This window comes from Aythya ferina (genome assembly GCF_964211825.1).
Source record: "Aythya ferina genome assembly, chromosome: W".
NCBI lineage: Eukaryota > Metazoa > Chordata > Aves > Anseriformes > Anatidae > Aythya > Aythya ferina.
Genome location: NC_140313.1, coordinates 5590993 through 5605184, shown reverse-complemented (window position 1 = coordinate 5605184; position 14192 = coordinate 5590993).

The window sequence follows — 14192 nt, the reverse complement described above, 5'->3', positions numbered from 1 at the left end:
AATCATCTTTTGAGAGCCAGAAGGTATTAAAACAAAGACAAGACAATACTTCCTTTAATTTTTTGTACACCATTCTTCAAGTGCCACCAAATTTCAATCAACTGAGAAGTCTGGTTCACATTTTGAGTTATCTCAGGCTAAGCTTGGTCAGCCACCACAAGTATGATGAATACACCAGTCTCAGGTGAGATACCAGCATGCATCCAGCACCCTGGTTTTGCTACAGGGCTTGCTCTGCACCCTTTCCCTCCAATGCTCTTTGGAGGGGGCAGCAGAGAATTTGCTTTGTATTCTAGAGGCTGCTGTGTCAGGATACAGAAGCCAATCTTTAACTAGTGAAATGGAACTTTTATATTTACCAAGCAGATAGGACCCAGGTGTTTCAACTCATCTGGAGAACAGAACAGCACTGTCAAACTATGAGTTTTTAGCAAATGGCAAGTGCATATGGTTTCCTCTATCTCTTGCCCCCTCCCCTCCCCAAAGCAAGATCCAAAAATCCTTCCATTGCCTTATCAGTCAGAAGGAGGAAATGAGGGGGAAAAAAAAATAACCATGACATTGACACCCACAGATTTTAGAGTACCAAAGTATTTCTACAGGACTGTTTTTCGCAAGTCTCTTACCTCAAATCTGTTTTTATTCCTTTTCATCTTCATTTTTAACTTCAGAAAATAGACATGTTCTTCCCAGGGGAACAATTAAATGTGTTTTCTTTCAAAATATAAAGGGCATGGTGAGCAGGCTGTGTGTTCATAAGGCTACTTTAATCAGTGGAACCCATCCGGCCTGCCACTGATGACCAAATTTACATTGGTAGAGAAAACCTTTGAAATAGGAAGGTGCAGGAATATAATACCATTTTGGCATAACAGTGTGCAGAGTGATATATGGCTTAATGGTTTTCTAACAAACTTTTATAAAAAGCTTTAAAACATTAAAAAAAAAAAAAAAACAAACATACCAAAAGTATAGCAAATTCTACTCAACCAGTGAAATTCCTGCTATATGTGCAGGACTTATGAAGTCCACATGACACTTATGTCTCATTTTAAGCCTCATTACAAGGATTCAAGAGCTAGATTTGCAAGACACCCCCCCCCCATGCTTGAGGTCTTTCCACACATATATAACAATTTAATAACAATTTAAGCAAATACCAAGACAAGGCCAACAACATATTGACCAGCAAAATTATTTTGAAACGTGTGTTCAATTTCCAAGTTATTTTAAATCTGTGTTTAATAAGAGTCTCATGAGCTCACCTGTCTTCTAATGTTAAGAGTGTGTATTTTTAAGAGAATGATGATGAACAAGGCAGAATATATATATATTTTTTTTCCTGGATGGCACAAGAGAGAGCACAAGAACCATTCAGAAGAAAACTAATGATGTTTTGACTGAGAAATTTAATATACCAGTAGTACCACTCTCTATTTCAGGAGGAATAGATACACTACAAAAACCCAGCCTAATTCCCAACCTGAATAAGCCCTGTGGATTGCTGAGGTTAACAGTTTCTTAGCTACTTAACTTCATAATTATTCACAAGTCTTACAGGAAGATTTTAACGTTATGCAAAGAGGCAGTGCCTCCAACCAAGTATACATGGACTATTCACTCTCAGTGCCTGAAAGCCACAAAGATACAGAGGAAAAAAATGCCACTGTGCTTATCATACATGAGCTCAGTTTATTTGTGCTATAAATAAAAGTAGATCTTGATAGCATAATTACATTTCTCAGCATTATCCTCTGCCATTCACTTCAGAAAGAAAAAAGGGGAGAAAAAGTTGCCTTTACTATAATTTGTAATCAAAATGACTATACTTAAAACATAATTTTATTTCCCTGATTTCATTTCCTGTGGAGCATTGTGGGGCAAATAGATAATATACCAAATCTGCAGACAGATAATTCTCCCATTCCCTGCACTGTCTTGTCTAGCTCACTCCCCCCAACTCCAATCCATGCTTTCCCCAACACCATGGGCTGTGTTTTTGATGCTGAATTTTATCATGGAGATATCTCAGCATCAGAAATACCAGGGGTGAATCAACTTTTACTTTCCTCTACTACCTCCTTCCCTCTCCCCCAAATTACTCTTCTTTGCCTAATTTGCTTTTTATGATGTCGGAAAAAATACAAACACCATGGTTTCCCACTATGAAGGATTAGCACAGATTATGGTGAACAGTGTTAATTATAGGTGGGGAAAAAGAACTGTGCATCTCTCCAATCTGTTCTTGATTTCCCTCTGTCTGGCTGGTAATAAGCCTCCTTTAATCTGACACTCCCCTTGGTAAAATCAGCACCACGGACAGCAATATTGATTGCTTCTGAGAAACCATCACAGCTGTCCAACCAAATTACCTTTGATATGTGACCTTTAATGTAATTACTGCAACATCAAAGCATTTCTATAAATTATTAAAGAACTAATATACTTCATCATCCAGCTCCCCTATTATATGTAAAATAAACAGTCACAAGTAAATGCTTTCATTTGGAATGGCTGATGCTTGCAAAAGTGCTCTTTACATATACATCCCCTGCTATGTTAACTTTCAATTATAGGTGAGAATTTCAAACTATCCAAAAGAGTAATTCATTTCGAGGAAGAGGATTCAACTAATAATTTTATGCTTTACATTCCATTCTAGTTGCTTCAAAATATCCATCATGATTCCTCACTGCCCAAAAACAAAGTGCCATAAAACTTTATTAATCAACACATACCTGCTTGGAAGTCTTTGATTATTCCACAAGATGACTTTATGTCCCACATATAACATGGAAATATGTGAAACATTTCTGTCATCTTGCAAAACACATCCAGAAAGTAATTACTGTAAAATATGTGCACGCAGCCACTCCACTAAAAACAGTGATACATAGCTAAGAGGCAAGGCATCTGAATCTGGACACAAACTCCTGATGCCTCACCATTTCCATACATTAGCATTCATGTGCATATTATTAAAACAACTGAACTTTTTCAGAACACAAGAACACGAACAGCAACGTTGCAAGTGAGGATAAATACAGTTTACTGATGGAGGGGAAAGAAGCATCTTAATTCAGTGGCTCACTGTAGTACTATTTCTCTTCCTATACCAGCCTTGTTAATTATTTTTGATACTTTCTCAGTAGTGCTGTTTGTGTCACAGACTCCAGAGGGTCAAGAGAAGGTGTTATATGTGTCATCTGTGAACTCATATGAATGAGGACTTAGACCCTCAACCTTACAAGTACTTTTGACTTTATGATGAACTATTCTTGATATTGTTGGTGCATGTTATCAAGCGCAGTCAGGTAAGTCATAAATAAGGAAAACATCACTTGTTAGAAACAACAAAAAGGAAGAAAAAAATAAACTTCCCAAAAGATCCAAGTTACTTTCAATCTGTGGCTAAGGGGTTTCTGGAAAAAAATAATTCTGAGGGAGTTGTCAGCTGACAAAAATTTATTTCTAGGGAATGAAATATGTATATATTTTACATAAGGTATGGCCTTTAAAGCAAAGATAGATGTAGATGAGCAAGTGTGTGGGCATCTCTGTACTGGCAAGGTGGCAAAGAGATAGGTAAACAGACCCAGGATGATGGAAACAAGCAGAGCAGAACCAACACTTTCTTCAGAAACAGAGCAACTGGTGTATCTCAGGTTTTGAGGAAAGGTAGGTTATGGGTAGACAGGACTCGGTCATTCAACACCAAGTAAAGATGACAGACTTTTGGATCAATTCCCTCTTGTTTTAGATGCAACCTGGGACCCTCAGGATCCCACTCTTAATCACGTGATCACTGACTTTAGCATCAAGCCAGCCTTATTCTGGTTTGCAAAGTGCAGGAGTGCTACACTCAGCTGTTTCTAATCCATGCACCCCAGCTGAATCTAAATAGTATCTCCCTCCCTCCTTTTGATTACTGCTAAACTGGAAACCCATCTCAGCAGAGCAGGTCTTCCCCACATAATGCTGATTCTATGTTTAGCTCTGCTTGCATTGTCTGAACCTTATATCTTGCTCATGTGAATAATTTTCCTCATTTCCTTGTGTTCATCTATTCTCTCTCTCTTTTCTCCTTGTCTCACTGCCTTTCCAATCTGCTACAGCTGCTTGAATACTAAAGTAATGGAGTCAAACCACTTTGTCATCAGAAATATGTTTTCATCCCATGATAACTCAATAATGCGATCTGTTTCTTGATTTGTCAGTACCACACCTTGCTTCATAGAAGAAAAATAGTAAGAGGTAGCACCCAGTGAGCAGTTCACCATAGCAGTCATACACATAAAGCCTTTCCTCACCTGAGTAAAGCTGGTAGAATCCAGCCCATAACCAGTTAATTACTGTTTTCCTAGCTCCTGATAAGAGCAAAAGGCTTTTCTTTTTCTGCATGGAAACCATTTGGGTGGGTTGGTGGTATCCTGATTTTATTTTATTAGCACAATGCAGATAGTGAATTATTCAAGCAACTGAATTCATTATGCTTCCAAGCCCAAGATGGGAACTCCATATGTAATCCATTTCAATTTTTATTTATTTTTTGTTTGTTTGTTTTAGAAGATGATCAAGCTGGACTCACCCCTGGCAGTGTCTTCTGTTCATGCAGGGCACTCTGGGCCTTTAGAGCAGACTCCCTTTCACAGTATGTTAGGAAGGCACAGCCTGTAAATAAAAGACACTCGGTAAGAGAAGTGCTTCAGAGAGGATCTGTTTAAACATGGGATGTAGAACAAACCACTTTCCCATCATTCAATTCCCAGTAAGTCAACCATAAAATCTCTTTACTGTTGAACTACTAATGAAGAACTTCCTCTTCGCCTTTGTGAAAAGTGAGCAACAGCATAGATATGAGTGTTTGTTTCTGCCTGAATACAGACTTAAGTATCAGATATGGAGGACCATACAAAATTTGGGAACTCAAAAGAACCCACACATTGTGCCAAGGTAGGGCATGAGATCCTACTCTAGCAGCAGCACTGGGAACAAGCCCCTTACTGTTGTTACACCATGCTGAAGGTCGCATGCCTTTCTTCTGTAACCAAGCACTTTGAGTAAAGGGCATAAAAGGATTTGGGACTTCCTACTGCAGAGGATTATACCTAGTGCTCAGCCTGACTCGCATCCACAAGTATTCTCTGTTTGCATTCACACCAGAAAGTCACAATCCTGCACACGCTGCTGCAAGGGCTCACTGCCTTTGTGCACATGGCTGGAAGCCAGTCCCAGCAAAGCCTCAAACAACAACAAAAAAAACATGGTGATTTATAGACCACCAGAACTTCATAGATACCCCAATGGATCACACGTCCATTTCTTCCACAAAGCTGTTTTAAGAACTACAAGGACTAAAGCCCTGTCATAGGAGGGCAGAGCAAAAAACCTTACCAAACCTTCTCTCCCCACATCCATCCACCTCTTCTTGTATAACTGGTCAACACTGGAATCCTATATCAGTTATAGATGTTTATTATATAACAGATATAACTGTTATAACTGCTCTTATACATCAGTTATAAATGTCTGGGGTTGGACCGGATGATCTCGAGGTCCCTTCCAACCCCTACAGTTCTGTGCTTTTATAATTCTCATGTGATCAGATCTTCCCTTCCTACTGCAGTATAATGAAAACCTGCCAGTTCCTGCAGCAAAGAAATGCTTGTTATGCAGAGGACATTTTCTCCAAAGTTACTACAGAGTGCCTGCAACCTTGCCAGCTCCTTAAAGTGGAAGAATCATATCTCTCAAGGTTCAGGCAGCATGTCCCTCAAACTGTGAGCATCTTCCAGGAGGAAAACAAGAACTGACAGACTGCCAAGGAAACAAACATCTCCCAAAACCTCATCTTGACCCACTCACCTTCTCCACACACACATGAAAACCATGCAACAGGTGAGCAAACAGTAGACTCAACTCTTTTCAGCTTTGATCACCACTGAGATTAACCATGCAACAGACACCATTTTATTCAGGTTGGTTCCTTAAACAATATTACTGAAGAACAAAACACATGTTTACAGAAACACAGAATTGTAGCGGTTGGAAGGGACCTCAAAATATCATGGGGTCCAACCCCCCTGCCAAAGCAGGTTCCTTAGAGCAGGCTGCCCAGGTAGGCGTCCAGACGGGCCTTAAATATCTCCAGAGAAGGAGACTCCACAACCTCCCTGGGCAGCCTGTTCCAGTGCTCCATCCACCTCACCATGAAGAAGTTCTTTCGCATGCTGGTGTGGAACTTCCTGTGCTCCATCTTGTGGCCATTACCCCTTGTCCTGTCTCCCTAAACCACTGAAAAGAGGTTGGCCAAATCCCTCTGTCTCCCACACCTCAGGTATTTATACACATGGATGAGATCCCCTCTCAGTCTTCTTTTCTCCAGGCTGAACAGACCCAGGTCTCTCAGCCTTTCCTTATAGGGAAGATGCTCCAGGCCCCGTATCATCTTTGTGGCCCTCCGCTGGACTCTTTCCAGGAGATCCCTGTCTTTCTTGTAATGGGGAGCCCAGAACTGGACACAGTACTCCAGGTGAGTCCTGCCCAGGGCAGAGTAGAGGGGGAGGATCACCTCCCTTGACCTGCTGGCCACGCTCCTTTTAATGCACACCAGGATCCCATTGGCCTTCTTGGCCTCCAGGGCACACTGCTGGCTCATGGCCAACCTGTCGTCCACCAGGACTCCCAGGTCCTTCTCCTCAGAGCTCCTCTCCAGCAGGTCGCCCCCCAGCCTGTACTGATACTTCGGGTTGTTCCTGCCCAGGTGCAGGACTCTACGCTTGCCCTTGTTAAGCCTCATTTGGTTTCTTCCTGCCCAGCTCTCCAGCCTGTCCAGGTCTCGCTGAATCCAGCCTTCGCTGGTCCAGCCTTCTGGCGTGTCAGCCACTCCTCCCAGCTTTGTGTCATCGACATACTTGCTGAGGGCGGACACTATTCCCTCATCAAGGTCGTTGATGAAGATGTTGGACAAGACTGGACCCAGCACTGACCCACGGGGAACACCGCTAGTCACAGGTCTCCAGCCGGACTCTGTGCTGCCGATCACCACCCTCTGAGCTCGGCCAGTCAGCCAGTTCTCAACCCACCGTACTATCCACTCCTCTATCCCACACTTTCTCAGCTTTGCTAGCAGGATGTCATGGGAGACAGTACCAAAAGCCTTGCTAAAGTCAAGGTAGATGACATCCACTGCTCTCCCCTCATCTACCCAGCCGGTGATGCCATTATAGAAGGCAATGAGATTGGTCGAGCATGACTTCCCCTTGGTGAATCCATGCTGACGACTCCTCATAACCTTCTTCTCTTCCACTTGCTTGGAGATGGCATCCAGAACAAGCTGTTCCAACACCTTTCCAGGGACAGAGGTGAGACTGACTGGCCTGTAGTTTCCCGGATCCTCCTTCTTGCCCTTCTTGAAGACTGGAGTGACACTGGCTATCCTTCAGTCTTCAGGCACCTCTCCTGTTCTCCAGGACCTCTCAAAGATGATAGAGAGCGGTTTGGTTATCACCTCCACTAACTCCCTCAGCACATGGATGCACCCCATCGGAGCCCATGGATTTGTGTGAGTTGAGCCCACTCAGATGCTCCCGAACCACTCCCTCAACAGCCAGGGTGGAGAGCTCCATTTCCCAGACTCTTTCTCCTCCCTCCAGAGTCGAGGAGTCCCGGGGGGGAGGGGGGGGGGGGGGGGGGGGGGGGGGGGCGGTCCTCGAAACAAAGACTGAAGCAAAGAAATCATTCAGTATCTCCACCTTCTCAGTATCTCCTAGAGATACTAGTAGAGAAAGTTTACAGCTAGTGGAGGTAATGCATTGAAAAGGATCCTTAAGTCACCCATAGCTGGATAATCAAATGGGAAACTATTCTTAAATTTAATTTCAGTGCTAAATCACAGATTGAGAGCTCTCTGTTGACTAGACACAATAAGAAATTCTCCCTTTAGTAGCAGACGTGGAGCAGCTGTTACAGTCTAATTAGGCACATCATAGTGCACTGTTATAGAGATAATCTATGCAGTGTAAAGCTCCCATAATGATAGCTATATTTTTCTCCTTATTGTGATGGCTGTGATGACAGTTCAGGGTAACATCCTGCAACTCCTACAACCTCGTGACTTGTGAAGGCAAAGATTCCTTCCAAGTTTCCCAGGAGGTATGTGTGGGGCCAAGTTCTCATCAGGGAGCAACCTCCATCAAGTCCTCTCTAATGATGTTTGTGCAAGTGGCAGAAGTACTGAACTCCCAGACATCACTGATTTCCTGAACAATGTGCTTGGGACAAAAGGACTTGAAAGTGAGAAGAAGAAATCCAATAAGAGGCTTTCATATGGTCAGACAAAACACTTCTGGGGCAAAAATGTTTTGTAAAGTTCTTTTTTTTTCTTTCTTTAAAAAAACCAACTCATTCCTTAAACATATTCTGCACATGAATTGCACTATCCCAATCTTGTTGGGCAAATTCATTTATTTAGGAAAAAAAACTGTGATTTCAAGTTTTGATTGCTTAGAGACTGTAGTGGGTTTACGTGGCAAGGTTTTGGTAGCAGGGGGCCATAGGGGTGGTTTCTGTGAGAAAGATCTAGAAGCTGCCCCATGTTTGGGAAGGGCCCCATTGTTTTCCAGAGCTGAGCCAATAAGCGATATTGTTTTGCGCCTCTGTGAGAGCATATTTAAGACAGGGAAAAAAACACTGAGCCACACAGCAGCCGGGAGAGTGAGAGCAGTGAGGAACGGCCTTGCAGGCACCAAGGTCAGTGTAGAAGGAGGGGGAGAGGTGCTCCAGGCGCCGGAGCAGAAGTCTACTATCTTACTATCCCCTTATGCCGAGTCTGTTTTGCCCATTACAATAATTACTGAGTGATTTTCTCATCCTTATCTCAACCTTTGAGCCCTTTTCACATATTTTCTCCCCATTCCTCTTTGAGGAGGGGGAGTGAGAGAGCATCTGTGGTGGAGCTCGGCTGCCCACTCGAGTGGAACCAAGACAGAGACAGTGAAAAATCTCATCCCAGCAATGGCCAGCTGGAGGAAAATACAGCTTAATCTATGATAGGCCTCAAATCTCAACTTGGGAAGGCCAGTTCATGCTTTTTCTATTGCCTTATCACACAGGATTGCTCTGTAGGGATAGAACAGTCAGATAAAGAAGTATTTTCCAAAAACATTAACACCTGGCTTGCAATAAATAACTCCTGCAGGATGGAATAATACATAAGAAACTGATACATGAAATCTGTTAAGACAAAGATCTCTTGCCTCCCCCCAACCAAACATCCAAATACTTGATCTGCCCTTGATATGCGATGCTTAATGCAGTTACACTTGCAGCACCTCCTTCACATGTTACTTTTCTTAGGGTGCCCCTTTCACTGTACATCCATGCAACTTCTCCAAAGGAGTCCTCCTTCCTGGAGGACGTTGGTTAAAGAACAGAGCACTAAGCACTCAAGTTAACATCACAGAATACAACCCTCTAAACAGCTGAGAGTCTTGAAATAATACCATATGAAGCAACTACATTTGGTTTCATGAAAAGAAGTCAAGCTGTTGAAAAAATATGATTTTTTTTCCCCAGATAGGAAAACAATTTCAAAGCAATCATTTTTCCCCATAGAAAGTTTTGACTGTGCAGAGAACCACTTATTTCACCAAAAAATGATGAAAAACTCTAACCGCACTTAACAGCTCACTTGCCATCAGCTGTTTGGGCTGGATGTGAATCTGGTTTCAGAGTGAAAGGTTTCATATTCTGTAATAAATTCTTTGCACCAGCCAGACCCGTGGAACAGCCCAGTGTAATCAATATTCCTGAACACATCTCTTAAAGAAAATAGGGTGAAGGCAGTGCATTATGCCCATCATCTGCTTGTACTGGTGATAATGATAATAAGTAATAGAAAAAATAATAAGTGCAGTGCTTTACAATTATATCTGAATCTGAACAAAAAGTCTAATTGACTAATTATTGATAATGAAGAACTTGCTCCTAGCTGTTCCTCATTTCAATTCCATTTCTCTCAAACATGCCAAGTTTTACAAACATATGTAAATTAGCCAAAAGATGCTTTGTTTGGATATCTTTCCAGCTTTTCATTTGCTACCAGTGGACAGCTCTTTGGGCTATTGTACAAACATCTGGAAACTTCCAACTGGCAATTAACTACCAACCTATTGAACTGCAGTCTCTTGGAAACATGAGGACATATCGAGTGGTCTCCTGGGAAACAGGGTTGTTAAAGAGAAGGGAGAAACAAAAACAGGAGCTTGAAAAAAAAAAAAACAAGTTCTGATTTAATTTTACCTCCAGGGAGTTCAACAACATTCATAATAATTGCATGGAATACAGATGGATAATGATTACACAGCAACTTCAACCCCACAATAAGCCTGAAGATCCTGCACAAGCCTGGGAGGCAAAGCAGCCAGGGGACACATTCTGAGCTCAGCAGCCTAAGTCTGGAAACCAAGAATCGTTTCACCCCACCAGCACTCAGCTCATCAAAAACAAACAAACAAAAAAAACAACAACAACAACAACAAAAAACACTTCAGCAAGTTAGTTGGCCCTCTGATATTTTAAACCAGATAAACACCTCTGACCAGCTAGGAAGCACTGTTCACCTAACCTAGATGCAGCTATTTAAAACTAGTTACCCGTTACCCTAAGGTCTACCATTAATGACAAGAAGTTCTTTCCACCTAGCACACAAGAGGAGCAATCCATCCTCTGGTGCAAGATGCCAGCACAGTTTTCTCAGGTGCAGGCTTTTGGCCTCAAGGTCTCACACTCACACCAACAGCTTCCATCTGCCACCTCCAACCTCCCAGGTACCTCAAGTGCATGCATTATCTATACTCTAATTAATCCTCATTACATATGGGGGGAGATGAAGATGATGCATACTGGAGACCTATTAATAACCATAATTAAGGGCTTTCCCCCTTTCTTGCTTTATTCTGGCAGACAGCCACAGGTATCCTGGTGCATTGTTCAGACCAAAGAACCAGGCACTTAATGACTTATAGCCCTTTCTTTGCCTGATGTGTTTTGGTGACATTTCATGATCCTATAAGAACTCCATAACCTCACACAAAGCACACCTGAAAGCTTCTCCATGTATCTAGATCCAGAAGCACTGTCTGAATGCTAGGCTATAACCATGATCACTTCCAGGTATTTGCTCCATATCCAAACAAGTCCTTAAAGATCCAGCCTAAATCTGAAAAAAGTACTCAGACACTTCACCAGGGTTTGGAACCAGCCCTTAACCTTTCTGAGCATACCATAGGTTTGCTCTTTGGCATTACAAGGGCAAATTACAAAGTTCATTAGGTGCTTTAAGACTCTTGGATGAAAGCCAAAGGCTAAAGCAGATTCTGAGCTCAGGGGTGTAAATCCAGTCAAAGGGAGAGCTTGCACGTAATTCAGAGCTATGCAATTACACCAACATAAAATTAGTGTGAGAAACTTTTCTTAAGAGTTATATACTCAGACTGTCATCCTCTTTGTCATCTCTCAGGACCTGTGGATCATTAGCTCAAACCCCACCCTTGGAAGTCCTGATCCATCCATTCCGAGCAGGAGACTGTGTTTTGATGCGAACATGGAGAGAACAAACTGCAACCTGAATGGGACAGACTGTTACAAGTGCTCCCAAATACTGAGACGACAGGAAGAACGGCTGAAAAAGGATGGACTCATACTTGGGTAAAAGCATCAGTTAACCCTGATACCTGAGAGACTGCATTAACAAAGACTTCTAAGACTTTTAAGGTTAACACTATCTAGGGCAGAGGGGTCCAGGAAGGCTGGGCGCTCTTCAAGAGGGAAATCTTAATGGCGCAAGAATGGTCTGTCCCCACGTCAAAGACGAGCTGGCGGGGAAGAAGATCAGCCTGGCTCAACAGAGAATTGTGGCTTGAGCTTAGGAGAAAAAAGAGGGTTTATAAGCTTTGGAAAAGTGGGCAGGCCACTAGGGAGGACTATAAGGATGTAGCGAGGCTGTGCGGGGACAAAATTAGGAAGGCCAAAGCTCATCTGGAGCTCAATCTGGCTACTGCCGATAAAGATAACAAAAAGCGTTTCTATAAATACATCAACACAAAAAGGAGGACTAAGGAGAATCTCCATCCTTTACTGGATGCGGGGGGAAACTTAGTTACAAGAGATGAGGAAAAGGCGGAGGTGCTTAATGCCTTCTTTGCCTCAGTCTTTAGCGGCAATACCGGTTGTTCTCTGGATACCCAGTACCCTGAGCTGGTGGAAGGGGATGGGGAGCAGGATGTGGCCCTCACTATCCATGAAGAACTGGTTGGTGACCTGCTATGGCACTTGGATGTGCACAAGTCGATGGGGCCGGATGGGATCCACCCAAGGGTACTGAGAGAACTGGCAGAGGAGCTGGCCAAGCCACTATCCATCATTTATCAGCAGTCCTGGCTATCGGGGGTGGTCCCAGTTGACTGGCGTCTACCAAATGTGACGCCCATCTACAAGAAGGGCCGGAGGGTAGACCCAGGAAACTATAGGCCTGTCAGTTTGACCTCAGTACCAGGGAAGCTCATGGAGCAGATCCTCTTGAGAGTCATCACGCAGCCCTTGCAGGGCAAGCAGGCGATCAGGCCCAGTCAGCATGGGTTTATGAAAGGCAGGTCCTGCTTGACAAACCTGATCTCCTTCTATGACAAAGTGACACGCTGGGTGGATGAGGGAAAGGCTGTGGATGTGGTCTACCTTGACTTCAGCAAGGCTTTTGACACCATCTCCCACAGCATTCTCCTCAAGAAACTGGCTGCTCTTGGCTTGGACTGGCGCACACTTCGTTGGGTTAGAAACTGGCTGGATAGCTGGGCCCAAAGAGTCGTGGTAAATGGAGTCAAGTCCAGTTGGAGGCCAGTCACTAGTGGCGTCCCCCAGGGCTCAGTGCTGGGGCACTGATAATATCTTCATCGATGATCTTCATCTTAATATCTTCATCGATGATCTGGACGAGGGCATTGAGTGCACCCTCAGTAAGTTCGCAGATGACACCAAGTTAGGTGTGTGTGTCGATCTGCTTGAGGGTAGGAAGGCTCTGCAGGAGGATCTGGATAGGCTGCACCGATGGGCTGAGGTCAACTGTATGAAGTTCAACAAGGCCAAGTGCACCTGGAGTGCAACAACCCCAAGCAGAGCTACAGGCTGGGAGATGAGTGGTTGGAGAGCTGCCAGGCAGAGAAGGACCTGGGAGTGATGGTTGATAGTCGGCTGAATATGAGCCAGCAGTGTGCTCAGGTGGCCAAGAAGGCCAACAGCATCCTGGCTTGTATCAGAAACAGTGTGACCAGCAGGGCTAGGGAAGTGATTGTCCCCCTGTACTCATCTCTGGTGAGGCCGCACCTCGAGTACTGTGTTCAGTTTTGGGCCCCTCGCTACAAGAAGGACATCGAGGTGCTTGAGCGGGTGCAGAGAAGGGCGACGAAGCTGGTGAGGGGCCTGGAGAACAAGTCCTACGAGGAGCGGCTGAGGGAGCTGGGCTTGTTCAGCCTGGAGAAAAGGAGGCTCAGGGGCGACCTTATTGCTCTCTACAGATACCTTAAAGGAGGCTGTAGTGAGGTGGGGGTTGGTCTGTTCTCCCACGTGCCTGGTGACAGGACAAGGGGGAATGGGCTTAAGTTGAGCCAGGGGAGTTTTAGGTTAGATGTTAGGAAGAACTTATTTACCGAAAGGGTTGTTGGACACTGGAACAGGCTGCCCAGGGAAGTGGTGGAGTCACCCTCCCTGGAAGTCTTTAAAAGACGTTTAGATGTAGAGCTTAGGGATATGGTTTAGTGGGGATTGTTAGCGTTAGGTCAGAGGTTGGACTCGATGATCTTGAGGTCTCTTCCAACCTAGAAATTCTGTGATTCTGTGATTCTGTGTGAAGTGGGAGAAAGGGGGCTATTTAATCCCCACCAGAAGAATCCTTATTAGTTTGTGATTTTTATTTTTTCTTAATTATTCCTTAATTATTATCTCGGTGTGTATATATAGAGAGAGAAATGTTGTATTTTAAGTTTATCTTAGTAATACCTATTCTCAATGGATTAGTGATAAAATGGAGGGAAAAATCAGCATTTCCAACTAATCCAGAACATCTCTCAAGTTCTGTCTCAAAATAATTGTTGGATTTGCACCCAGATGCCTAGAAAGACTGAAAAGGCCTTGTCCCT